Consider the following 15,963-nt stretch of genomic DNA (forward strand, 5'->3'; position numbering starts at 1 on the left):
TCTGTTAAACTTATGGGATCTGGTGACTGGATTACAAACAAGACGAAATAGGAATATATACATCAGCATATATTTCCTACATTATTTAATTTTAATAGACTACTTATAGTATATTCAAAGTTTTTTAGTATTGCATCATGGATATTTGTGACATCGAAATATTGCAATGTTGCCGAATTAACTCTGAGTTCTAGTTAAGTTTGGCTTTGACATACAAAAAAATTCTAATCTAAATAAAATAATTGAACAAAAGTATTATGAAATATAATTTATTTTAATATTATAGTAAATTTAATACATATATTATCGAAGGACTTAAAACTACAATTAAGAACACAGGTATAATAGTTTGTAGGTTAGATTTGTTTTGTTTACATTGAACTCTTCCACACCATCCATGAGGTAGAGTTTCAAGGCGCGTTTTTTATGTAGCGTTATCCCTCTAGAGGCCTACTGCACCTAATTAACAATTGTATATTTGAAAAGCGTATTTTACTTTCATTCGAGAGCATATTTACTTTTTACGTTTAGTTCTTGTTTCCGCTGTATTTTTCTTTCTTCTGCTACTACCTGAGTACTGTATAATAATGTGTACCTGTGTAATGCATTTACCATATCTACAAAACAGTTCGTATTCATTCTCTCCTCATACGTTCTAACATAACGCTTATGTTTAATTTTGAACAATTACAATCACATCTGTGCACACAAATCTTTCATGCCCTACAATACAATTTTCTACAGTTATATTCAATTAATTATATGCATACCTTTAGTTGTTTCCACTCTCATCACTCTGTGTTAGGAATTTCCAGCATTATCACATATCCTGAAAGTTTTCTTCAGTCACTTTCACTTTACGACTCAATGTCCAATTCAATCACTAATCTTAATTCAATCTTAATCTTAATTTCTAATCTGTCTAAAACATGTTCACGGTTCTACCATTTATCAATTACTTGTATCTCTTATCGAGTTCATCCAAACCGAAGGTGTTATGGTTTTTACCTTTTTCCGTCAATTTTTATTATCTTTACACTCTTTTTGTTACTGAATGAACCGTTTTGAAATATTCAAGTTTCTGATATTATTTTATGCCTTTAATTGAATTCTTTTTAAGGTAATGTCTGGAAGTTCCATTAAACCTCTTCGAGGGTTATCTTTACATCATTTAAACCCTATGCCCTGCAAGAGTGTATCAAAGGATGTCTTACATCCCTCAAAAAGCTGCATATCTCTAATTATTTTATGTATACTTTCCAGAGAGACAATTTTCTCTAAAATAATTTTATTAAATTATGCTTATATCGATGAAATATTTTGTGTACTTACTGTCCTTATACATTTCGTGTATTTGGTCTGGAACAGAGTCACCCACTTTGTATGTAGATGGGTTTTCATGGGTGAATCTAACGTATTATTCTTAATTTTCTAAGCGGATATCACAGTACCCACAGCAATATTTAGCACGGCAGCAACCCGCTAAAAACATTTTCAATAAAATTGTGAGGACTTAAATAATATTAATATCATCAATAATTACCTCTCTAATAGAATTTACCGGAAAAGAGGCCTCCGTTATCTCGTTCTTTTTTGGAAATAACCTATTAAAGCCGCAATAAATTTGTGACACTGAATATCTATTGTTTTCGGCATTTGAAACAATGTAATATGATATATTACGGAGACTTAAAATATGAAAATAAAGGGTTAAAATAATGTTTGCCGGTTTATAACCTGTAATAATTATAACTAATATTTTGAACCAGACGGCGTCCAGCTGTCAGACGTATGCAAAATTCTTGAAACCAATAGTGATAAAAGGTTTTAACTCTAACCTATAAATTATTTTGGCTGTATAATTAACTGTAGTTTCTAAATGTAACATAATATTAAAATAAATTATATTTGGTAACATTTTTGTTCAATTATTTTATTTAAATTAGAATTTTTTTGTATGTCAAAGCCAACTGAATTAAAACTCAGAGTTGATGCGGCAACATTGTAATATTTGGACGTAACAAATATCCACGACGCATTACTAAAAAAACTTTGAATAGACTATAAGCTAATGTTAAGGGTTATGCACTTTACATGCTATATTACCTCCACATGGCTATGATTTAGTAACCTTATCTCACATTTTATAAAGAAATCTTGAATAACTTAATCCATTTGGTACTTCCCAAATTAAAATTAAATTAGATTTCAGACTTCAAGTTCATTTGTTTTGGTTCGCTTCTATTCTGATTTCCTACCTGTTGTGCCGCTCTTAATATTTCAGTACCACTTTTGTAGAACGATTTATCTTTTGCCTCAAAATTGGCCTGTCACCAGTTGTCCACTCTGACGACGATCGTTTTGGTTCCGGAGTGATAGATTCACGTTTCATCCATTGTCATATATCGATGCAAAAATTCCGGTTTGTTACATTTAAACATGGCCAAGCACTGCTCACAATCTTCAACTCAAGCTCAACACATTCTTGTTTTTAGTCATTAGTGAGCAAACGCGGCACCCACTTTGAACAAAGATTTCTCATAGTCAAATGTTCATGCAATATAAAACCAACACGTCTTTTCGATATCTTAACGTGAGTTAGCTAAACTCACGCAACTTCACTTTTCTATAATTCAAAACGATTTTGTGAATATTTTGTCTTGAATATAATGTCTTGTATCAACAACCTCATTTGGACGTCCACTGTGTTCTGCATCATCGATGTTTCTACTACCACGTTTGAAGTCACCATACCAACGTTTTATTTTTGTTTCTGATGAAGTGAGATTTCAAATAATTGCTTCGCTTGAACGGTATTTTTTCCCATTAAGAAGCAGTGTAAAATTAAAACACGAAATTGTTTTTGATCTATTGTTTTGAAAATAAGAAAATTAGCGCCACTCTTAGCACAATAACTCACAAACTTATGAGTAGAATATCATGAAATTTTAACAGCCTTCTAACAGACTGATCAAACAATCTCTTTGATTTTATGTGAAAATGGTAGTGTCTTCCGAGAAACCAAAACAAAAAATAGGAATAAAGAAACATTGGTTGAAAATAAGGAACGATTCAGGCTCCGGAATCCGCTACCTCTCCTAAGTGATTTGACAAATGTTCTAACCAATCTAGAACAATAAGAAAAAGTCGTTGCCCCCGCCGGGAGTAAAACCAACGACCTCCGCGTTTGAACTGAACGCTCTAACCACTATACCTTAAAAGTAGCTACCTGCAATATTTCTACGTCTTCTCATATGATATGGTTAGTGTTTAAAAAGTCTTCGATTACATCACTTCAGGAATAACATTATACACAAATATCTGACTATTTTAGTTATAAAAATAGGTGAAAACTGTATACGTGCCTTTGAAATTCTTGTTTTCCTTCGATTTACCACCCCCTCGCCCCCCAAACGATTCTGACTTGGTTCCAATATATACAATCGAACATAGACCTTCTTTTTGAAATCAAAATTAAACCATAACGCAACATAAACCCACGTTCTGTTACTTAACACCACGATATTTGAAAATGACAATTTACTATTATTAACCTAATATAATATATAATTATTATCACAAAAAAAAAACGTTTAAAGGTACTAAATTAATTCCACACCTTTTTACATTCCATAAAAACGAATAATGATATGAAAAAACATCATCGAAAATCGCCGTAATCAGAACACATTTCTTTGTCATTGTCTATTTATTACTGTGACCATCAGAACGTCATATAATAAACTTGTACTTATAAATAAACTAATATTTGCATTCTAAACACTAAACGTAACTCATTAACAATAAAATTGTATTTGGTAACACTGTCTGACATTGTTGTCATATAATTAGACATTGAGATACATCAATGTTTAATATAACATTTGAATCAATATTATCATTGGAATGAACAAGAATTAGTGAAAACAACAGTAATAAAAAGCATAAAATATAGTTTATCTATAAAATATAATGTACTTAATGAATTTGTCAACTCTGCATTATAAACAGCCAACACTAGCAAAAATTTAATTGCAAACCAAATCAAGTTCACTTATACATGGATAATTTGTCAGTATGCATATGTTATTTAACATTCCAACAATTAGTAGCGCCAAACAAAATTGATTTTGTAACATCCATAAAATAAAGACACAGAGAATATGGTCTTCCATGTATACATTTTTTACGACCATGCCCCAGCATATATAAAAAAAGAACAGAAAAAAATTACAAATATAACTTTAGATGTCTTACAAAATTTCAAATTAAAATAAAAGAAATATCTACCAGTTCTTGGTTTTATACCTCCAATCTTCTAGTGGTTAAGAGGCACAGTGAGAATATGATTATGAGTGCCCATTTAAGTTCCCATTCTAGATCTTTATATTTTGTGGTAACAACAGTGTTAAGGTAAAAAACCACAAGAAAGTGAACAAGTTGTAGTATATGATTGGTTTGTTCTGCGCATGCGCATTAAGGTAATCTACATCTATTGCTAAGTCTATGGTTATGTTTCTTATTAATTTCTTATATATGGTTATGAAAATTTAATGAAAATCAGAAACAATAACAATACACTATTTTTTATTGCTAATGGAAAATATTAACAAATTATAATGCTCTCAACTTCACTTCAGGCCAAATTGAGTTTATGAACTTATATTAATCCAAGTAAGTATCTGTTAGTATACTATATATTACTGGAACAATCTTTATTCGAAAACGTATCTATAGTTAAACTATGAATAAAATATACTTTGATATTCTTTGATGCGACAATATCAATTTGTCAATTTTTAAAACTCATACTGGCAGATAATGTATTTCTAACTATAGTCTATCCAAAATTTCTGTGAACATACGTCATCAAAATGTTTAATTTATTGCCTGCCGCAATTTGTAAATTCCGTTGAGAATCAGACAATATTTTCCTCCTCATTTTATTTTAATTAAATAGAGACACAATGCTGTCTGATAAGTTCGAACTTGTAACCGAACGAACCTGTCAAAGTCGTCCCGTTGTCAAACGTATGCAAAATTCTTGAAAACAATAGTACTAAAAGGTTATAACTATAATCTATAAACTATTGTGGCTGTATAATTAACTGTAGTTTTTAGACGTACTATAATGTTAAAATAAATTATATTTGATAACATTTTTGTTTCATAATTTTATTTATATTAGAATTTTGTTATAGTCAAAGACACAATAAACTAAAACTCAGAGTTGATGCGGCAACACTGTATCGTTTTAACGTCATAAATTAAGATGACGTATGTTCACGCCAACTTTGGATAGGCTATATATAGTTATCTAACACTGTTTGGTAGGGTATACGTTATACTTTTATATATCAACATTAATTTCATTATCCCTGATGGTTATTAAAAAATTTGAGGTGTAAACATGTACATTTGATAAGAATATGTAAGGAATAGGTACTGATACTGTCGCAATCAATGTAACCAGCATTAGATGGTTGCATTGCTAGATGAAAAATAAAGTTATAAATAATGTAATAAGAGAAGAATCTAGATATACAACGAACATTTAGAGCACATTATTGATATGATTAAGACAAATACAAAGAAAATGCATTAATACTATGTGCATATACATAGTTGTATACATCAATGCTGTTACTTCGATATTGATTTCGATTTTCATTAATGTTTCAATACCTCAGTTAAAAGCTTGTATTAATATTATTTGATGTTATTTAGTGAAGCAGAAAAGCATATTAATAAATTTGAGCAACATAATAAGTATCTACTGGTACACGTTTTATTTTATTTTGAGTTAAGCTCAAAAGCACGAAGGCATTTGATTGATTCATTTCGTCTCTATAGAGACTTTATTGTTTGTTTTGAACACTATTTTTAGCGTTACTTACGTAAGCAAGAGTGTGTTTAGTTTAGTGATTGAGGTTCAGTGATTAAATTATTAATCATTAGATCATTAGTGTATTAGTCGGTAGTATAACGTCGGTAGTATAATGCATCATCGATCTATCCGAAGCTAAAGGAATAGATGCAACGGAATATCTTATGCCCCAGACTGCAACAAAATTATTTTATTATAGTGTTATATTGTTATACTGTTAGTAGGTCTTTGATCTACCTTTTTTATTTTATACCGAGATGTTGCCACGTCGATAATATAACATAACATATTTTTGTTAGATGTTGCGAAAAAGAATTAAAATTAAAAAATTTTTAATTGCACAGTATATAATGATCTTCTAGGTAAAATATTGAAAGTAATAAGGTGCGCCATATACTTTTGGATTAAATAACTATAATTTTGACAGAACATATTTAAGAAAACAAAAAGCAGGACTCTAATAGATCCTATTAAAATGATGGCACTAAACAAATATGAGAGAAAATTGAATTGTACTTGATACACCAAGGTTTCTGTATGATTATCTATATATATATATATATATATATATATATATATATATATATATATATATATATATATATATATATATATATAAACGTGACGTCAGGTGCCTGGAGGTTTTCCTTACGGGTGTTTATAATGGGGTTTTGAACTGACAATGAAAATGTCATATATACCCAAACTAAATTGAAATATTATTAATTTTATTGAAGTACGCATACGCTTCTCTGGCCACTCAAATACTACATCTTGTTCACTCCCCTGTAGTCTTAAGATAAACGGATATTATCATCGTGTGTCGCCCTCTATCGATTTCTAACCGCATTAAAATTATAGTTATGCTTCATTTTCTTATTATTTTAGGAGTATAAGTTAAAAAAAGCAAAACATCCGCGTTTTCGCACACTGCTAATGTAAACAAACAATATCATCAGAGAATATTCGTTTCAGCTTTAATCCGTCGCAATTTATCCGTAATATTTTCAGAAAAGTTAAATATTTATACTGTATATCTCACGATGCCGATCTGTCATCGTTCTCGGCGATTTTCAGGGAACGGTGAGTGGACGTTGTCAAAGATCTCGCGTCCGAAAAGACCGAAGGATTTCCGCTAATTTAACACGGATCGTTATAACGAGAACGATTTCCCTGTATCTGTGATTTTACGCGATTACGCGGTAACGTCCTTTTAGATCGTGCAATTTCTGGGGTACTATCGCCTTTCCGATAAGTGTGAATGGTTAGTGGGCGGTGGATAGACGGCGCCTCTTGTTGGACGCCAAGTTTGAGTGTTTTCGTTGAATTGTTTTAATTTTAGAGCATTATCTGTTTATATTTTTTTATTATTTTTGGAAACTGGTCCAAATTGTTTAAATATTTTTATTGATAGTGTTTAATATAATTTTATTGGTATTTGATTAAACTACCAACCCTGGTTTTTACTGTATTGTATTAATCCTTTATTTCTGATTCTGCTTGGATTATTTATTGATATGATAATTTTTATCGAATTGAATTTGATCCAGTCTCTAGGCAATTTGTAGGTTTTGTTGACTGCGACTTGTACTTTTTCTACTATCTTGGACAAAGATACGTAAGGCTGATGTGTGTGGAACCAGGGATCTGAATGCGCTCCACTCATACTTTTTTTATTCATGGTTGTGGTTGCCTCAATCATATCAATGATTTGACACACGAAATCTTTTGAATAATGTTTAAGGCCACACTCTACCATACAACAGTATTAAAAAACAACATCGATAAAGTCAGGCAGCGAGTGCTACAGAACGTTTGATCTGCTTAACTTTTTCTTATGTGATCTTCTGAGGTTATAGGTCCATGACAATAAGTTGCAATGGACCAATACCATTAACGTCAGCATAATCGAAATTATCGCTCAAATATATTTGAATCTATGCGACCCCAGTCATTGAAAATTTAAATAACAAACAATTTTGTTGTATTGAGTCACACATAGATCGTTTCATTTAATTTAAAACACTATATATTGCATGAGACTGATACTGACGACAGAATAAAATTATAAAGATTAGAACGGTACGCTCCCTCTATTCTTTATTATTATTAATATTATTATTAAATGCTTGCATGTATTTTGATCAGCGATATATATTGGTGAAAATGCAAAATATCAATGTAAACAACTCTTAAACAACCAAACCTAACTGTTAAATTCGACAGCTTTCATTCTCTACATAAAACAACAGTTTTCCATTTAGTATTATTGAATTATTTACTACATACAGGCGTTAATCATGGAGCTCTCAAAATTTTTTCGACATTCATTGCCTTTGTTTATTGTTTGATTTAAAGAAGACCATCAAATTATTTTAAAAACTTATAGTGATACCGGTCCATCATATTCCAATTGTCTGCTTTCATTTCGACTATTTAAAAGTGTTGATTTTTATAAGGATAGTTAAAACCAAAAAAGTTGAAACAGTGAATTGTGAGACTTATTGAGGGAAAATCCAGCCCAAACTAAGATCAAGCAACAGCTAAGAACAAAGAAATTTTACACTTCTTTTATATAGCAAATTGACACCGAAGCGTGGCTGTAAAGTATTGCTGTGCATATGATGAGATCAGCAAGGTGTAGTGTATTATAAGCTGCTAAAACCTAATAACAATGCTGCATCAACATATTATTCTTGTTGCAAAATAAGAAACAATTGCGAGTAGCAGACTTAAAGTCGTCATCGCATGACAACTCTTGGCCACACGTTGCAAATTATGAAGGATATACTATGGCAGTTTGAGTGAGATGTTCTGCCAGACCCAAGATACCAATCAGACATGGTTTTTTCTGATTATCTTTTGTTCAGATTGCTGCAGCAGCTATCTAACACACGGTTTCGAAACGCTGAAGAAGTGCGAAAATGGCTCAATGTCAAAATATCATCGTTCTTTCAAAATGTTACTAGAGTTGAACAAAAGTTGTAGAAAACTTTTTAAATTATTTTTTTAAATTTATTTGTTACATTGTTACTAGTTCTTGGGGATTAACCTGCAATTTGTCTTTACAATAACTTAAATCTAGATATATATCTAGGAGAACCAATCAGCCCTAGCTTAGTATCTGGTGCAATAATGTTTATGTATTAAAACAGCTGTTTTTCTCTTAAATTCTCCTCACTACAGTACACAAGATCAAATGATATGATTCTTTTGAGTCTGTATCCAGTTCTGACTTCATACAAGAGCTGCAATACTTCGATATTGACATGATAGCCTCTCCTCATGTTTCTTTGCGATTTCTCTTGATGATTTTTTTGATTTTATGACAGTCGGTATCTGAATGTCTAGGTGTAAGTAATCAGTCCTATAGTAAATGGGTGCACTTACAATACTTCTTAGGACTTTGTTCTGGAAAACTTGTACTTATGATATATGAAGATTTCAATACTTGCTTGTATAATAGCAATATATTATATACTGATAACTGATTTTCCTATATTTTAATTGCATTTCTTTTCTTTTCTTTTTTACATTTTCCTTCCAGCTAAGTTTAGCATCAAGATTCATTCCGAGATATAGAGCGATGTTGCTGTATGGAATATAGAATGATAAGTATTATTTATTGCTATTGGTGTTTATGCGATCTTATTATATGTGAACTGCACATGCACATATTTGTTTTCGTTAATTTTTATTTTCCAGAGTTGAGTCCAATTATTTATATTATCACTTACCCATTGTAATATTCGTATTACTTCGTGATATTTTCCGTTTATGGTATATCATATGTTTAGACTAGGTACAGAACTGGTTGCAATTCACTTACTTGTGGTAAGCCTGCTTAAGATTATTTTATTGTAGAGTAGGTTTCCTCTTATTCGACTCCAGACATTGTGGCTGTAATCTAATGATTCAGTGTGTGATTTCGGTAATACTTTCTGTAGTTTATCAACATAGCCGTCATTTAATAAATTTAATAAATTAATACAAACGCCGTTTGTTAATAAACCGAAACTAGTGTTATTCCCTATGATCGGTCTTATTCTTTTCAACACAAGCTTTTCAAATACCTTAGATATTACTGGTAACAGTGAGATAGGTCTATGCTTTAATTTCATTTGGTGAGTTTGATTTCATTGTTGTTAGTTTTTGCAGCAATTGTCCTGTTGTTTAGTCATATCCTGGTGATTTCTTTCGAAAATTGAAAAAAATGATCATAATACATGCGATCACTTAATACAAAATAATATACAACAATAATCAATTTGATGTGAATATTCTTAGTAATTTTATGTGTAACATGATCTCACTAACACCTGTACAGCACAGTTACAGTCTATTTTATGTCATGCATGAAATAGATAGCTCAAGGCTGATAACAACTCATCACTGATGATGAATATCGTCCACCGTTAGAAGTAGCCTCGCATGGGCCCGAAATAAAATTTAGAGAAGACGCGTGGTTTTTTGAAGGAATTTCCTTGACTCGCTTACGAAGAAAACACTTATTTTCAGTATTTAACGGCGTGTCGAACTCACCAGAGCGCTAATTACCAGCCGACCGCCCGAGTCCGTGTGAAACGTCGTAGAGATCCCGTCGCCTAATATTAGAACCGCAACTAAATCAGACTACAATCTCTGCATCCGATGACCGATTTAGAATCTATTCACGAAAAAAAAGCACTTTGGATATTTGTCAAATAGGTGTATCACGCGTTTCTCCAGTCGCCGACATCGTTCATTCTTGGATCGTACGCCGTGCTCGGTTCCCACTCAGGTATCGATAGATCGCTGAACGCTCAACACCGGTACCGGTCAAATAACAATCGAGTCGGCCTCGTGTCGTTGAATTTAAAAACAAACGTTTTTTATTGCCTACCGGGGACTTTCAAAAAGTCGGTTCTTTTACGTGTGGTGTTAGGAAACCGTTAAACTGGAGTTAGTTAAGGTAGCAGGGACTGAAAAGGTCCAACAAACTAAGAGAATATGGAAATTTTGCAGTATACGATGGAAGTAAGTGATATTCTGTGTGAATAGGTTTAAAATGTCTCATGTTTTAAATGGTTATCGATACGAGGGTGTTACGAAAAATACAATTTAATTTATCAGTATTTCTTTAAATATTAAAACCATACAACATATGTCACAATGGCAAAGCGTATTTAGAGACAGCAAAATGTCATAATAAATATAAAATCTCTTGTAAATATTTAAACAATTTAATATTTTCTTATTCTGTGAAGAAATAGACTAGATGACTATTTTAGACAATTATACGTATTTATTTTACCCGGAATAAATGTTATTTCTGCAAAAACATGGATTTGAAGGAATAATTGACGTTGGAAATAGTATAATTTTAAATGCGCGCTAAAACGCTCCAAATCTGCGCGTGCTGTTTTGGTCGCACTGAGCGATTTGTATGGGTACACGTTATATTTTTACATTATTTTAGTAACTTGTATTATAATTGGATATTATAATGTAATGTATATCGATGATGTGAGGATCGCTAATGCCGATACCGATATTTACCGATACATCGGTATAAATTCCAAACAAGTTGCGTATTTTCGTCAGGCAGGCAAGGCAGAAAATGTTACAGAAATGTAATTAAAGGTTGCAATGTATTCATAACAATAACGCCATTACTACTTTAATGTAAGGATTTACCATTTTAAGTACCTTTTCAACTTATCATCATAACATTTTTCAGTAGGTTTGCCAGCGATGCAATTTTTGATACACTTGATTTCAATAATAGTATTCTCACATTTACAAACTACCGATTGCGCTATTATGTTGAGCACTCTTTAGAGTTACTATCTGCACTTATTTTCTTTTGCACAACTTTTATACTGATAATATTTTTACTTAATATTCTTCAATACTCTACCGTATTTCATGGTTAGTGTATCTGGAATAGTGATTAACTTCAAATCTATAAAAGTCTTTTTTTTAATTATATATCAATTACTATCGACGAAGTTATTTGCCTTGAATTTCCAGTGCATTTTTTTTGTTTTGTTTAACTGTTTGGCGAGTGCATTGGGATGTACAATAGACTTTGAGAGTACTTCGCACTAGCATTTCGAATCACACACGTGATATGGGGCATCCACGATGACTCGTAATACTTTATTCTGAAATCTCTGGAGGATATCTATGTTAGTTTTGCTAGTAGTACTCCACAGTTAAATACCATAGGTCCAAATGGGCCTAAGTATTGACTTATACAGCAAAACCTTGTTATCTAATGATAATTTAGATTTACGCGCTATCAGCATTTGGTTTAGTTTAAGCCCAAGCTATTTGCGTTTTGTCACTATATGTTTTTTCGATATCAAATGTCGATCAAAATTCATTCCCAGATATTTAACGTTGTCTGCTTGCGGGAAGTTCACGATTATTCAATTTTACTGAGGGATATGTTCTTCTGCAAAGAGTGAATGTCATATTGGTAGATTTTGTCTCATTTGCTTTGATACGCCACGTTTTCAACCACAATTCGACTTTGTTGAGATGAAGTTGGAAGTTTCTTGTGGCTGATATTGATCCTCGTCTGATGAGAAAACCGCTGTATCGTCAGCATAAGTTGCAATAGTAGTGTTTCTTGAGGTCGGTAACATAACAATGGACCAAGAATACTACCCCGCGGAACACCCGAATATATTGGGTGTAGGTTAGTGTATTCGTCACCCTGTTTGACTATAAAATGTCTGTCTGTGAGGTATGATTTCATGAGTTGAAAGTGGGTATGGGCAAAAGCTGTTTCAATTTAACCTGCAGTCCAGTGTGCCACACCTTATCAAAGGCCTGCAATTTGTAGTGCTTTTCAATCTATCTTTCTCTATCGTTTCATTCAATCATATATCACATTGCTATGGAACTAAACACCAATCATAAAACTGTTTCGAACTTTGATACTTTCCATCAACTAACAGTGAAAAATTGTATGCAGCGAATTTCCATTTATGACTTCGCGTCATTTCGAAACAAAGGATTAAGACAATGACAGTGGATGACACAGAAGCTTTGCAAACGGTTGCAAAGCCGCCATTGGTGTAAATGGTCAAATTAAGCCTTTGGTAGGATTGGAAAGGAATTAGTTGTCATTGGATACTCAAATGTGAATTATGATTTTACTAGAAAAGTGGTGAAAGGCCATCGATCCAAACAACATATAATTTCACTTATTAGTGCTTGAAATGTATATGGATATTTTTCAAATTTATTTTGCCTCATTTAATGTAATCCTTCTTGGATATAATCCATTTATGCCAAGGTCTTCGATACTGCCTCAAGTTCAAACTTACAGTCACTCAAATAATAATGCTTGTTGGTCAACAACATCAGGATTGTTACCTCTATTACTGTTTTCCTGCTTTTTTCAACACTCTATACACATATCACCTGATTGAATGAAGATGTTGATGAGTATTTCACGGTTCTCTCTATAAAAACCTCAACAAAAAACAAATATAATTTTAACCTAAATTGATGTTTTCGATATATCAATCTAAAATATTTTCGGTACTACCATCGGATGTATACCATCCCTGTAATTTTCTGCCTATCAGTTAATACTTTTAGCATGTTAAGTTATTTTAACAAATTCTGATTTGCATTTTATTTATATATCTGATCCATATTTATAATCTATATTCGTACATCATATTGTGTCATATTGCAAATGAGAGAGAAGATAGTAGTAGTAGTAATAGACCTAGGACATTTTTCATAAGAGTTTGTGACAAATCTCAAGTAGTACATAATATTTAAATATAATCTGTGATTAACACTTATACACACAAAATTCCTCAGTATTTATTTTGGCATGGCGTCAATATTATTATATTAATCTAAACAATCGTAACAAAAATATATTTCTTAGTATATAGATCGACTTTCATAAAAAAGCGTATAACGTTGAAGATTTATAATTAACATATAATGTTTTAGCAATTATGTAATATTATATAATTGATTGCATTTTATTAAAAATAGGAAAATATCTTCTAAACAATAGCCAATACTAAGGTCAGAAAACCAGTCTTACTAAATGTTGTAAAATATATATACAGTAATTAATTTTTTAATAAATGGATAACAGTGTCATTTTTACCTCTGACTCAAACGAAATGAATGTTTTAAAAAATTGGATGACTGTCAAGAACTGCCCCCATAGTTGTGTTTTTCCAAAATCCAAAATGACGTCTAAAAGAGAAATCTGTCTAATTTTCAGTTACAGCTATTAAAAATAAGTGATTATTGTGCCTCCATATCATATTACAGCCATAAATAAAAATAAGAACAAGTGAAATAACATAATTTAATTTTTATCAAGAAAAATATTTACAAATAATGTTTTCATTAAATTTTTGAGAATATTACAATTCAAGTTGTATCAATAACTCAAACAAGCAAATCCCTCAAAACTAATTAACAGTTTCATTAACATTTACTAACCCGAACAAGGCCCTCCACTGATATTATAATGTATTGGAAATTCCTACTGTTTCAAATATGACTTTAGTCGACCATTATAATCGATGACAAATTGCAATATGACGTTTGATGTATTCGCTTATTAAATCATCAACAATTTTAAACAAATATGTTTATATTAAATTTTACGTAAATATTATCCAATTGTTTCTAGTTAAAGACAAACAAAATAAAACATGATGTTAATTTACAAATTTGTTTACATAAGACTTCCTTCAAACCTCACTGACGTTACTACGCCCTTTTTTATTTCAACAAAACAAATAGGATATACGATATCGCCAGTATATGGTTTTAAAACCCATTAAACAAGATATAAGAACTCACAGTGACTTTTAAATCAAATAAACGAACTGAAAACAAAGCAAGCTGGGAGTATTGTCATAAATGTTGACAGTTAATGATTTTAAAAAAGTGTCGCTACATTTTAGGAAATATTTTTGAATTAAACAAATACAACTTGACGTATTACTTACTATGCCTAACGATTATCAAATATCGTTTATGACATTGAAACCCCGTTAGAACTTTATTAGAACAAAATATTTAAAAAATGCTCTGGTATCTTTCCTCATCATTTCAATCTATTTACACCAACAATTAGTATTATTTTAGATATTTTAGAATTTTCATTTGATTGATTGATTTTCATTGATTCAGGTTACCTCTCACGTCATACGTTCAAAATGTCAAAATAATGTTGAGATATTAATAACCCAAAATTAAAAGAAAGTGGCATTTTAACGTATTGCATATAATTATGGAATTTTTGATAATTTTTGACGTCATTGAAACCCGATTAAAACTGCATTTGCACTTTACATGTTGATAAAACACTATAACGCGTGCATAACGAAAATGAACAACCAAGATTGGAAATATACTTCAAATCAGACAGTATAGCCACATATTGAAGTTTGAATAACTAATATTTTGCTATATTGACATTTTTTATCAAGTCATGTCTATAGTTATTATGTAGATGTATGCTATAAATGATGTGCTATATAATTTAATATTTTAATATAAATATATAAAAAAGTATTTCTGATTGAAAATATAGATCCCTATACTGCCGAAATTATTTCACTCAATCAAACTTTTAACATGAACTCCGAAAGTTATCGACATTCCGGAGGAAAACATATCAATAGATCAACAGTTTTAAAAATATTAATATATCGAGCGCAATATATCAATATTCAAAAAATTATCGATATTTTCGACAACCTTATTACTACCTGGTCAGCTTGGTTACTAACGTGACTAGCTTGATTCTTGTAAAATTTTACACTATTTCCCTTAGACTCTAAGGTATTTGTAACCAAATATATAGGTTGGCAGTCAGTAACGCCTATTTAAAAAAGGCGCAATCATATTTTTACGCTTATTATTGTCAAGTATTTATGCGAAAAATGTGTCTAATTATTTAAATAAAAACCGATTGACGTATCACGAACTGACTGCTGTCAAGTGTCATGTTTAACCCCACGCCAACTTAAAACTCGCTTATTACCTTATAGACATTATAAATTATTAAAATCGCCAAAACATGAATATTCAAA

The 15,963-nt window shown here is 31.2% G+C and overlaps 1 protein-coding gene and 1 long non-coding RNA gene across 9 annotated transcripts in view; one reads left to right on the top strand and one right to left on the bottom strand.

Moving 5' to 3' along the window:
• LOC143196712 (uncharacterized) overlaps nucleotides 1–15,963 on the top strand; it is a 168,526-nt gene that overhangs the window by 132,269 nt on the left and 20,294 nt on the right. The gene's annotated exons all lie outside the window — the stretch shown is intronic.
• Nucleotides 348–890, bottom strand: LOC143196714 (uncharacterized). The gene is made up of 3 exons (XR_013005803.1): nucleotides 771–890; nucleotides 519–617; nucleotides 348–459 (listed from the first exon to the last, which is right to left on the bottom strand). It is a non-coding gene; the product is annotated as an uncharacterized LOC143196714 (long non-coding RNA).

This window comes from Rhynchophorus ferrugineus, unplaced genomic scaffold (genome assembly GCF_030347505.1).
Source record: "Rhynchophorus ferrugineus isolate W39M unplaced genomic scaffold, kcgeb_rfMv2 rfM4, whole genome shotgun sequence".
NCBI classification, from domain to species: Eukaryota; Metazoa; Arthropoda; class Insecta; order Coleoptera; family Curculionidae; genus Rhynchophorus; species Rhynchophorus ferrugineus.